This window comes from Camarhynchus parvulus, chromosome 12 (assembly GCF_901933205.1).
Source record: "Camarhynchus parvulus chromosome 12, STF_HiC, whole genome shotgun sequence".
In the NCBI taxonomy this organism is placed as follows: domain Eukaryota; kingdom Metazoa; phylum Chordata; class Aves; order Passeriformes; family Thraupidae; genus Camarhynchus; species Camarhynchus parvulus.
Genome location: NC_044582.1, coordinates 20,049,404 through 20,061,422, shown reverse-complemented (window position 1 = coordinate 20,061,422; position 12,019 = coordinate 20,049,404). Strand labels below are relative to the sequence as shown.

The 12,019-nt window shown below is 46.1% G+C and overlaps 1 protein-coding gene across 2 annotated transcripts in view; it reads left to right on the top strand.

The window, feature by feature from the left end:
- Window positions 1-10,153: 10,153 nt before the first annotated feature.
- The window catches only part of TMCC1 (transmembrane and coiled-coil domain family 1), a 76,225-nt gene continuing 74,359 nt past the window's right edge, over window positions 10,154-12,019 (top strand). Inside the window, exon 1 of one of the 2 annotated variants that reach the window (XM_030956462.1) lies at window positions 10,154-10,230. The gene's annotated coding sequence lies outside the window, so the exon portion shown is untranslated. The remainder of the gene's footprint in view (window positions 10,231-12,019) is intronic. The other variant, XM_030956463.1, reaches the window with a different exon arrangement.

Sequence of the window (12,019 nt, the reverse complement as noted above, 5' to 3'; positions counted from 1 at the left end):
TAACTGGAATTAAGTAAGCCCTTAAATATCAGAGTTTTGTGTTCGCTGTCCACAAATAAGCTATAGTGATACGATACAAAGAGTTTTGATACTTGTGATATGCTTTAACAGTCACAAATTATGACAAGAGAAGTAAAAATTGTTATTTATAGTTTGTTGGGGTTTTTCCTAGGGAGCAAGTAGACTTCACCAAGCCTGGTGGGCATGGCATGCAATTTCTAGTAAAGAAAATGGTGAATACAAAACTCATGTTTAATCTGACTCTGGTGAAGCTTTGGTGTAGTCAATTGTGACAAAAACACAATTTTATATCATACATATGTTAAATATCAGCAATTTCACAGGATTCTTTCTACAAACTGCTGATGGCTTTAATAAACAGTTTTCTCCTCCAGATTTCTTTCTTTCCTTGTTGAAGCTGCTATCAGATTTGAAATGTTCTGTGTTGACAGGTAAATGGTGTGATGGAATTCTAGAATGCACTCCTGGAATGGCTGGTGATAGTCTTCCTTGAATGTGGTACAAGAGAATGCAGGGTTTGGAATTACTTCCAAAGGATGAAGAAAAAGGACATTCATAAAAGCAATCCTTTTGTTAAATTTCCTCTGTGATGATCTATAGGTATCCTAGCAAATGCTTACACATCTAGAAACTGTAACAAAAGTAAAGCAACTAGAAAAAGTAAAAAACCCAAAAACCTCTTGGGAGTTGCTTTCACGCCTGCATTTCCATGAGTGATTCAGAGATCATAATGGAAACTACAAAATTAAAACTTTCAGAACATTCTATTTTATAGCTTTTATTCAAAAATATGACCCCATATTTTGACATTTGAAATAGCTTATCAAGACATGCAGGCTGCCTAGCACTGGCATTAACTCTGTCCCAGCCAGACCTAATACAGCAGTGGTTACAGAGGAGCTCTGAACTATACGTAAAAAGGGCTCTGAATTAGCTTGTTTTTTCCCTTGTCTGGATAAAGAAGCCAGTTTTGCCAGTCAAGAGAGGTGCAATGTGCTCACTCTGTAGCAAGCTTAAATTGCAAAGTTATTAAGTCCTTTTCAGCCTCAGGTAGCTACAGATTATTTAATTGCAGGTTGAGTGATCTACAGTAGTAGAGAGTTTGGGGACCTCATGAGGTAAAACAGTATCTGATTACAAGTAGATCATGGTTTATTTAGATTTCTGCTTCAGAATATGGACTCCAAGGTGATATAGTCTGGACCTGCCTACTTAAAAATTTAGCAGACTACAAGTTCTGCAGACTACAAGTTTTGTAATCTGCAGAACTAACTTCTGTTAGTTCTACACTAACAGAACTAACAGAACTTCTTTTTTCTTCTGCACTAACTTCTGTTCTTAGAGTTCTCAGCTGCCTGACAAATTGACAACACACAAAATTAAAAACCAATGTAATGACAGTGAATTTACAGTTAAGTGGTGACATTTTCAAAGGGTTATCTTTCCCATTTAAACACAAAGGAAGTAGCCAGGTTTGCTCAAGTAGTTGTTGTCTTGGTTGCTTTGATCCTTTGAAGATCTGACAACATATGGAACAGTGGCAGCTTCTAGATACCAGGTACTGTCCTCTTTTTCTGGCTGTGAGAGCAGAAGCAGAGCCCTACTATAGCATGTGAATCAACTGCAACCCTTGAAATTGTCCAGATGTAGAGTAAGTTTGTGACTGTAGCAGAATTTAACTGCTATCTCCTAGGAACCCAAGTGAAAAGATTAAGTTAAATGAATGATATTGTGTCATCTGACTTGATATTGCCAGACGTTGCTAAAAGGTCTTTGCTTATTTAATGTATATCTACTTCAGGAAATATATTAATGTCTGAGCCAGGCAAGGAAACCTGGTCTGACTGTAAGAGTGGGGGTAGAAACTGCAAAGGGGCCTCAGTCCCAGCTCAGGTGATGCAAGTGTGAATGCCAGAGTGGCTCCTGGATGGTCAGACGGAAGTTTCCTTAACACTGCACAGGTGCTGCTGTACTGTTCAGAGACCAGTGAACCAAAGGGGAGCTATAGCCATCCTATTATCTTTAATTGGTATAAAGTAATATTGTCCTTGTGTTATTGAATTTTCAGCATCCAAATGATGATGGAAATTTTCGAACCAGATGTGCTTTCTCCAGGATCCTTGCAGATGTTTCTAATTAACGTGACTGTGCCTGAACAATTTTGTCTCGATTACATGGCAATTCTCCTGGTACTCAGGAGTGTAAGACTTTAGGCTTTACTTGTTCAAACTTGTATTTGTCTTATTCCAGTAATATTAACACAAACCCTGTAGCCTGTCTAGCAATGGAAACAGAACACAAATAACAAACAGTTTGTGTTTTTAAAGAGACTTACATATCCAACTATGGAAAAACAATCAATGACCATTTAGGTGCTTCTGACTGAACAAGATGTCTTTAAATTAAGTCTCACATCTCATATGAGAATTGAAAACAAGAACACTCTAACTTCCTAATTGAGCCACTGAAGAGCAAAGAAAGAAGTCTGAGTTGTTTGGCCGGGTGACATGTATGCTTCCACCAGGGGTCTTCAGCAGGGGGGCATTTTTCCTTTAGGCATCTGTCACAGGGAAGAACTGCCTTTTGGGGAGCAGAAAGGCTGGGGAGAAAACTAAAATACTCACTTGGTGACCCTGAAATTAGGCAGCAGTTGGTGATAATTTTCTGATATTTTTCTTCATTCAAAGAACTCACTAGTTTTAGAATGAATTGGTGGTGCAAGAGTTGGAGCACAGTCACCCAGCTGGAGGTACTGAGAGTAGAATTGGGGCAGCTGGTGCTAGACCAGTGTCATCTGTGTCACTGTAAACCATAATCAGATCTAATTGCACACAAGCACTGAAACAACACTCTCATTCCTCTTTCTTCCTATCCACACTGCTCCAAATTCATGCTTGCATAAATTGTAGGGACTGCTCAGCCCCAGTTGATTTAATTCAGCATACTGATCAGATGTATCAAGAAGGGTCAAAATTTGGCACAGAGCTAGACATTCCCATGACAAAGGCTGAAATGATACTCTGCTTTCATCCTGATGTAATAAGACCTGCTTCTCAGTACAAGTAAGTCTAGAATGGCAACAATTGTGTTGTTGATCTTTGCTTATTATGTCAAGGGCAGGTGTGATGTTATCTGCCTTTTTAGAAAGACCTGAATATGCTATATGTATTAGTACTAGGAATTAAAAGCCTCTTGAATCTGCTTACCTGAGCCACAAAAGGGAAGCTGCCAAGCTGCTCTCATAATTATCAAAAAGTTAAATCTTGTATGGAAATAAGAGCCAAAGTGATTAAGAATTCATTTGCAAAGGAAGCAAAGATTACAAACTTGTTTGTTTTCTCACACCTGTTCTCCACTTAAGCAGTACAATAAAGCAAGGCATAGTTAATGCACTTTTCCCTAAAATTATTAATGTACTCAGGGGAATATGATCAGCTGAGGCTTTGGAGATCACACTGCCATTTGCCCAATTATACCTAATCACAACACATCGTTCCAGCAAAATGTGTCTATTCTTTGGTAGGTTACATTTCCTCTCGGCCTTTTACTTATTGATCCAGTAGTACCTCATGCAGAACAAACTTGTTTTGTTGGCAAGTTGTGTTTATGAGAACAGAAAAATCTTTTATATTACATTTTTAACATCTGACTAAGTCAGTGAGAGGAAAAGCTTCCTGTATGGAGCATGACAAATTTTCGTGATTTTTGTAAAACAAAGCAATAAATCAAATGTCTGTATGATTTGGGCTATACAGATAATTCATGTTCTGTGTTCAGTATTTCTTTCTGCTTTGATGTCATAAAGCATCTTAAACTATGTCTGCATTACATAGCATTTAGAGTAAACGATCGCTTTAATCTCGTACTCTAAGCAGGTACATATTCCGTTCATTACAGAAAATCATATGTTTGCTCAGCAAAGCTGCAGCATCATGAAGCTCAAGGCATATTTACTTTTTTTTTGGAGGGGGGGTTGGGGTTTTTTGGGTTTGTTGCTTTTGTTTGTTTGTTTGGGCTTTTTGTTTGTTTTTTGTTTGTTTTGGGGTTTTTTTTTTGAAGTGGAAGGGCTTGAAAAAAGCTGGTGAAATGATGTATCCCTGACTAAAACACTTAAAACATTTTTGTGTCTCCTGTGAGTGTTCATGACAAGTACAAGCTGATGAGTAAGGGCAGGGTTGGATTCTGATTGCTCTTACAAATTGTCTCTCTTGTTACTTTTTTAATAGCTGTAAACTGCAACAAAAGAAATTGTCTTTTCAAATGCAGAATCATATCAAGGTAGTTCACTACCATCATTCAGCACTTTCTAGTTGGATTACTGCTGTGGTCTTCAGACCCTTTGGAGTTTAGTTTTTAAAATTTTCAGCCTCACCATTATTGCTGTCCTTCCTTACAGCATTTTTCCTGAAGTTCTCTCTTGTAGGCTGGCATCCTTCTTGTAAGAACCTCCAGTTTTGTTCTCACAAAGGTTCCTCCCAATAATTTGAGCTGGGGGAGTATACATGGGTTTTGTATTCCCCTTGTGAAGCCTGAAAGCACTGAGTCTGAGAAATGAAGCTGAGTGCACTGGCCACTGCTTGAATCCATTTTGTTTCCCTCACAGCCTTCATTTTCTGAATGCATGCTCAGAAAGATGGCAAACCTGGCAGTTTTTACTTAGAGGAAAACATGAAAACATGTTTTTTCTCTCCCAGTGTATGAGAACTGGGAGTTTATCATTCAATGTCACAGAGAAATTTATTATGCCACCAAATGATTCCTCCCAAGCTAAGAATTGATCCTTTGTTCTTAAGTAAACATTGCAGTTAATCATAATAATTCTGAGACATCTCGTTCCAGTGACTGGATCAATAATGTCTTTGATGGTGTCCTGCAGTGTTTTCCTGTCATTCCTCGGGACCTCTCTGTCACCTACTGTTCTTCCAGATCCCAGTGCAATAACCTGCTGCAGCGGTGAGAATGCTGTCAGCCCCTTCCCACTCATGTAGGACTCAGCCAGGAGGATATGGATGAGGCCTCAGATGAGAGTGCTTGTAATCAATGTCCATGTGAACTCCACAGTTTCCCTCTCACTGAGGCTGGGAGATTTCCCCTGCCATATCACAACAGTCAGACCTAATGCCCATAGGATGATTGCCATGAGCCTGCCTTTGGGCAGAAATACGGAAAGATATCCACATTCCCCTTCTCATCCAGAGGCTCAGAGTAAACCTGCCAGAGAGCAGTGAGTCCAGGGGCTCACTGAGGGATGGAGGACCAGGAGGTGAGCAGCTACAGGGCAGGTGGGGCAGGGGCCTCCCAGTGCGGCACCTGAGGGCACACCTGTGTGCAGGGCACAGGGCAGCACTGGCGATGGCAGCCAGAGTCAACCAGAGCATCAGGGCAGTTTGTGGTGACAACGTCCAGCCACGACATCAGTCCATGGGTCAGGATCAGTTCTAGTGACAGTAACCAGGGTTACATGTGATTGCCAGGCAGGTCTGTAGAGTCAAGACGGGTGATCTAGGCTTGGTAGACCTGGCCACAGCCTCTGGGCCTCTCCTGTTGATCCTGCTCAGATGCTAGGGGAGGCCTGGCTTTTGGAGGCTGCTGCCTTGCCAGCTGTGCTATGGTGTTTGGCTCCTGGCTCTCCATACTTTATTGAGTAGTCAGCCCTTGCTGTGCCCGCTTTTTACCCTTTCTCTCCTTCTCCCATTGTAAAACATGCAGCTTAGGGATGGGAAGAAATCTGAGCAGTCAGTTTTAAAGATGGAGTTGCAAAACAGAATAGTGCTGTGTCGCTTGCTTACCCAGAGTTAGATGTGCTAATCTTAAATAATTTCTGAATTTTTCTGATAGACAAGGCTGGTTGCATGTTTGTTACACAGAAGCCTTGGTCATTCAAAAATTGCCAGACAAGGGTGTGGGTTCTTTGTGGGGCTTCTTAAGTTTTTCAGGGTTGTGGTTTCTTCTTTTTATACTACTTTGGTGACACAAATCCCATCTTGTTCAGATGTAGTTACAGAGAAACCAACAATATGTGCTATAGGTTCCTGTAAGATCTAATATAACTGTATTCTCATGAAAACACTTAAGTGCTGATGTCTCCCACCAACTTCAATGGTTTTAGCTCACTTACACATATGGAGAGTAAGAAATATTTGTATTTGCCTTAGAAGCGTAAACACCTAAGTCTGTAATGGTATTGCAGTAAAAAGGTTTATACAAAGTATAACTAAAATTTTAAAAGGCACCTTGCCCCATTCTCTCTTAGTCCTCTTCATCTGAAAGCAAAGGTGAGTTCTTAGATCATAGCTGAAAACCTTAAGGACATAGGCTACAATAAGAATTTGTTCTCTTAACTACATTAGAAGCCAACAGTCTTCCTATGGTTGTAAAGCACCTCTACTAAACTCAGAGGAAAAATTTTAAGGTATGCTTTAAAATAATTGCAAATGAATTTCTAGTTTATTACTTGCCTGCAAGTCAAGAACTGAGCTTAGCCTAACATGTTCCTACACTTTGTTCTTATGATGTGATTTTACTCCAAGCTTAATTCCATACTGGTTAGTTAATTGAAGTATGTAAAAGGTAATTTTAAGTTAATGCACTGGGATTGAACTACATAATATTGCACAGCCTTTTTGCAGCAGTCTGAATAGAAGATAGTTAAGGGCTCTAAAATATGGTGCATACTTAGATGCTGTAAACTGACCAAAGTGGGATGGACATATTTTAAAATTTGTAGAATTTAATTTTAATCCTGGATTTAAATATCCCAAATTCAGATGTTGTCAGCCAGATCTCAAGTCAATGACCTGGATTCATCATTAAGTCCAGCATCAGTTTTTCACCTCAGGCTATCCCTCCGTTCCCTGATATTCTGTATTTCAGGGCACGCAGTGCATAATGCAGTTCTTTAGCCAGTCTTATTCTCTCATTCTCTCTCATATACACAGTTAAAATGGAAGACAGGGAAGAAGTGGAAAACAAGGACCTCCTGCATTCTTGCATTTATTTTTTTCCCAGCCTGATTTGTGCTTCTGGGCAGACTATGAAATTCAGGTCACACAGTACCGCCAAAGCTGAGCCTATCCCAGTAGTCTGTTGAAAATGGAGAGAATATGCTCAGTACAAGTCTGTCCTTCACAGTCTGTTCCCTGAACCAGCTCATTTGGCCTGAATAACTCAAAGGCCTGCAGTTTCCACATTTCATTTGGATCCCAGCATTTTAGTGGATATAAAGTTCTTAGGTATTTCAACTGCAGTTTGCAAAGAACTTTGTAAGGAAAAAATGCAGAAATGCATCTGTGAATTTATAATAGTCAGGTTTTATTATTGATTTCTAACTGACCTGAATCTCTGTTTCCCAAATCCATCTTAACACTACATTGGTTTGAATAAAACCCCATTTTTACTACACCCCTTCCAAATTTGTAATTCAGTGTTACAAACTTAGCTCCTTGTTTAACCTCTATGTGGACATTAAGTGTGAGGCAGGACAGACACCTAGATGGCAAGAGCAGCTGCTGACAGTAGATGCCAAGAGGCAGTGAGGCTCTTGTGGTCCTTCTAAGGATGAGCACAGTCACTCTGAGTGATGCAGTGCTGTTGGGTACTTTTACAGGGTTCAGACTAGTGGCTTGCTAACATTTGGTTAATTGTCAGTGGTGCCGATGAAGCTGAGTACTGCATTAGAGGGGCAGTATGAACTTCTAGGAACAGCAGCAGGAGCAATGCCTGCCCGCTCCTTTCTGTGGTAGAGGGACACCACCTGGCTATCCAGTCTGAAACACATGCTATGATTTATTTCACTTGCAGATCCAAGCCCACATGGGATCCTGAAGCCTCTGCTATGATTAACTAGTGCTGTGTGCCTTCTCCATTTGTCCAACAGTGACCGGCCACCAAAGGTTTCAGTAGTTCCACACTTCCTCAGTTCAGTCATTCTTCCCTTTTTGTACAATGGAAGAATTAAACAATTTCTGTCTTGATTCTCAGACAGGACATCAACAAAGTTTGAGTTTTGAGGTTTTCTACAGAAAATAATAATTGTGTTGAGTTGAGGTGCAGGTTATGGGTCAGTAGTAAACAGTAAAGGGCCAGTAGGGAAGTCTAGCCCGGACAACAGATATGAAACAGGTGTTTCAGCCTAATGTGAGTGCGCCCTGACCCTGGAGCTATCGGTATGTGCGGTCTGCCTGAGTGTATGTCCATAACACCTACTGCCCGTGCGGCTCAGTCCCAGCCCGATCCCCGCGTGTTTCCAGCTCAGCCCCAGCCCGATCCCAGCCCCGCTCACCTGGCTGGGGCGCTGCTGCCCCCTGCCGGACGGACCTGCCATCGCGGGGTGCGGGGCTCCGCCCGGCGTGTCCCCTTGTGTCCCCCGGGTCCCCCGCTGCCCTGTGTCCCGCGGGTCCCCCGCTGCCCCGTGTCCCCCGCTGCCCCGTGTCCCCTTGTGTCCCCCGCTGCCCCGTGTCCCCCGGGTCCCCCGCTGCCCTGTGTCCCCCGTGCCCCCCGCTGCCCTGTGTCCCCCGGGTCCCCCGCTGCCCCGTGTCCCCCGCTGCCCTGTGTCCCCTTGTGTCCCCCCGTGCCCCCGCTGCCCTGTGCTCAGCCTACATGAGTGCAGCCGACACGCGTGTGACACGTCTGCCCTCACCTCTGACTGCTGGGCACCCCCCTGCTGTTACACACTGCAAGGTGTGGGTGCCCATAGGCAGCGTAGCGTTCCACTCAGTGCCGTGGGTGCCCAAGGGCAGCTGTGGGGTGCACGGGCTGCTGAAATGGGACCCAGCGAGCCCAGGTGCTGCGAGGTGCTGACAGCGCTGGGTAGAACGAGATTGCACACAGTCGGTTTACACTCACACTCTGTGCAGTACCTGTGCCTTACTAAGGGGAAAAGCTGTCCAGGGTTTCATTTCAGTGCTCTGCACAGCATCAGGAATCCACGGCAACCCAGTCACACAACAAGGACACATGCTGGTGTATGCAGAGAAGTTGTGCAGATCAGCTGTGGGGCCTTGGTGTCCCTTGCTGATGCTGAGCATTATGCTGGGCTGGACCTGTGCCCTCTGAGCATTGGGTGCCCTGTACCTGGGCAGTTGAGAAAGGTGTTTTTAATACAGCACCTCCATCTGCAGTGGAGGTTAATCACATTTGTCTAGCTCAAGAGCAATGATATGAGGCTGACTTTCTTGGAAATGCCACATGAAAAAGACTAAATTTTTATTACTGTTTGCATTAATAGCTCTTCTTTTACTAATTTCTTTGGCTGCATTGGAGCAGTTACAAGAGACGGAGCATCTTGCAAATGGAAGTGTACTTTTCATTATATTATTGCATTACACCATTATCTAGAGAGTAAAGTGCATCCTTCAAAGTTATAATGAGCCATAATTTCATTGAAGGCTCTCTAGGATTTCTGGACCATGAGAGCAAAGCTACAGCAATTTAGTCATGGGGACCAGAAAATCAGATGACAGCCCCTTTAATACTCAGCTGGGAATATGCTATTGATCTGAGATACCTCAGGCTGGGGTGTCTGCTGTGGTGGAAATGCATGGATTTTACATTTTAAGGACATTTCAAGCCATGGTAACTATTCAGAGCCAACCCTGGCATGACTGTCCTTTCCTGCTCCTTCGACACAGAGGTCAGAGCCAAGGGTGCTTGGCAGGGGGAGCTGGCTTTTCCCTGCTCTTTGGAAGGCTGTGCTTTAGTCAGTGCTGAGGGGGCCGTGACTCACTTGTGCGGGGGTCACACCTGAGGCGGGGGTGCCGGGGTCTCAAGGCGAGGAGCCACCCAAGGGAGCTCAGCGATGGCTGCGCCCGAAGGGGCCGGGCCCAGCGGGAAGGGGCTGCGGGAGACGGACGAGGTGAGTAGAGAAAAACTGTCTGGAGTGCGAGTCTGGGGCCACCGCACCACAGAGACCGAGAGCCGCCCCGGCGCCCGCCGCGGCCGGGAGCGGGCCGGGGCGGGCCGAGCCGCGACCCAGCGGAACGGGAACGGGACCGGGAAGCGATGTGACTCCGCCCAGCCCGCACGTGACCGCGGCAGCGTTGCTGGGGCGGGGCCTCACCGCGCAGGCGCCGTGTGGAGGGCGTGCCCTACCGCAGGGCCCGCCCCCGCAGGTGACGCCGCCGCGCGCGCCCGCCCCACCTCTCGCGCGACGTCACGCGGCCGGGCCGGGCGGTGGCGGCGCGCGGGGATGGAGCGGCCGCCGCTCGGCCGGTGAGTGACCGACGGACCGCGGGATCGGGAACGGAGAGGGAGCGGGATCGGGAACGGGGCGGGAGAACACCCGGAACCGAGTGACGGGGCGAAGGGACCCCGTCCGACCGGCCCCGCCTGCGGCCATCGCAAGCGCCTCATCCACCCCCAGACCTGCCGCTCGGCCGGGCTGTCTCTCGCCGCCCCCGCTCCTGCGGCCGGTTTAGGGCTCTCTGTCCGGGTCGCGGCCCCGCCGGCCCGCTCGGCCCGTTCCGGGCCGTCGTCCGGGACTCAGGGCCCGGGCTTCGCGGGGCGATGTCCGGCCCGGCGGTGGCGAGCGGCACCCTCGGCCCCTGCCGTGGCCCCCGCGATCGCCCCGATCCCCGCGGCCCTCACAGCCCCCCGGGCCCTCCCGGGGGCGGCCCCACGCACGTGTGTGGCCTGTGCCGGAGGTTCGCGAGGCACCGCCTCGGCTCTCGCTCTGGTTTGGGGCGGGCTGAGGCGTGTGTTCGCTTCACTGATTCCTGCTCGCCTTGACTGTCTTTGATGAGATGGTTAAGACACGAATTATTTCATGGCGAACTCAGAATTTGCCAGCTTAAATGCAGATTATCAGTGACAGGCCTTTAAAGTAATGAGCTTAAGGGGCAAAGCAGCAGCTTCGAAGCTTTGTGTGTGTCAAAATTCACGAGACTTGGAGCTGACACTATGTTTGTGACTTGTGTGCAGCTGTTGTCGCTGGAGACACGGAAGTACCTGGTGTGCATTAATGACAAATGCGATGGCCAGCAAAACTCCCATGGTGGGTGGAGGCATCGCTTTCACTAAAAAACTCTATCAGTAGGGAAGCTTAATGAGGCTTCTTAGTGGGTAGGAGGTGTAAAGGTCTGAACTGAAGGTACAAAGATCTGAGTTGAAGGCTAGGGGAGGGGGAGACAGAAGAGGGTAACGTAACTCCCACTGCATCCGTAAACAGTGTCCATCATCCACAAACCTTAAAATCAAGTGTTTCTGCAGGTTGGAAGCCCTTAGTAACAGTCCAGGCTACTGGCGTGGTCACTGAAGTAATGATGCCTTGACCTGAGCCAGTGCCACTGGGTTCTCCTCAGCCCAGGGAGTAAGTGCTGCTGTCCCTGATGCTCACCACTGACTCTGTCTTACTCAAGATTAACATGTGGCAGGTGACTCCATTTTTGACCATGATCCTTCTCTTAGGGTAAATTCTTGGTCCATCTGGAAGTGTCTAGAGGAAAGGAAGGCCCGGTGAGTAGGTGTACTCACTGGAAGGGCTGTTTCTGTCTTGGTCCCGGGGGAGCTCTTCCCTCTCTTGTCTGGGGGCAGTGGTGCTCCCCAGCTTGCAGGGCTTGCGCTGCTTAGCAGCCCTGCAGCCACATAGTGTTCTGGCACCAAATGAACAGGTTTGTTGGAGCTTTGTATACACTGTGTCCAGTTCTTTTCCCTGATAAGCCCACCCAGCTGGTCTGGAAGCCATCCAAAGTATGGAAGCAAACTTAAGATGGAGAAAGATCTACTTTGTGTGGAATTTGCTTTAGAAAGAAATTGGAACTTCAGTTTTCCATAAAGTCTGGGGTTTCCTTCCTCCATTTACCACATAAAATTTACCACATTTACCACATTGTTGAGTTTGGTTTTCCAAGCAGTTCTGTGTCATAGTTTGAGCTGTCTCACATCTTATTTAATCACAGCTGAAGTTCCTGTAATTAAAACCTATGTCTAATTCAGATACAAAATAGAAATCATTGGAAGCCTACAGATTTTGTTTCCCTGTGTTTAGAGAGGTGCATTCTGC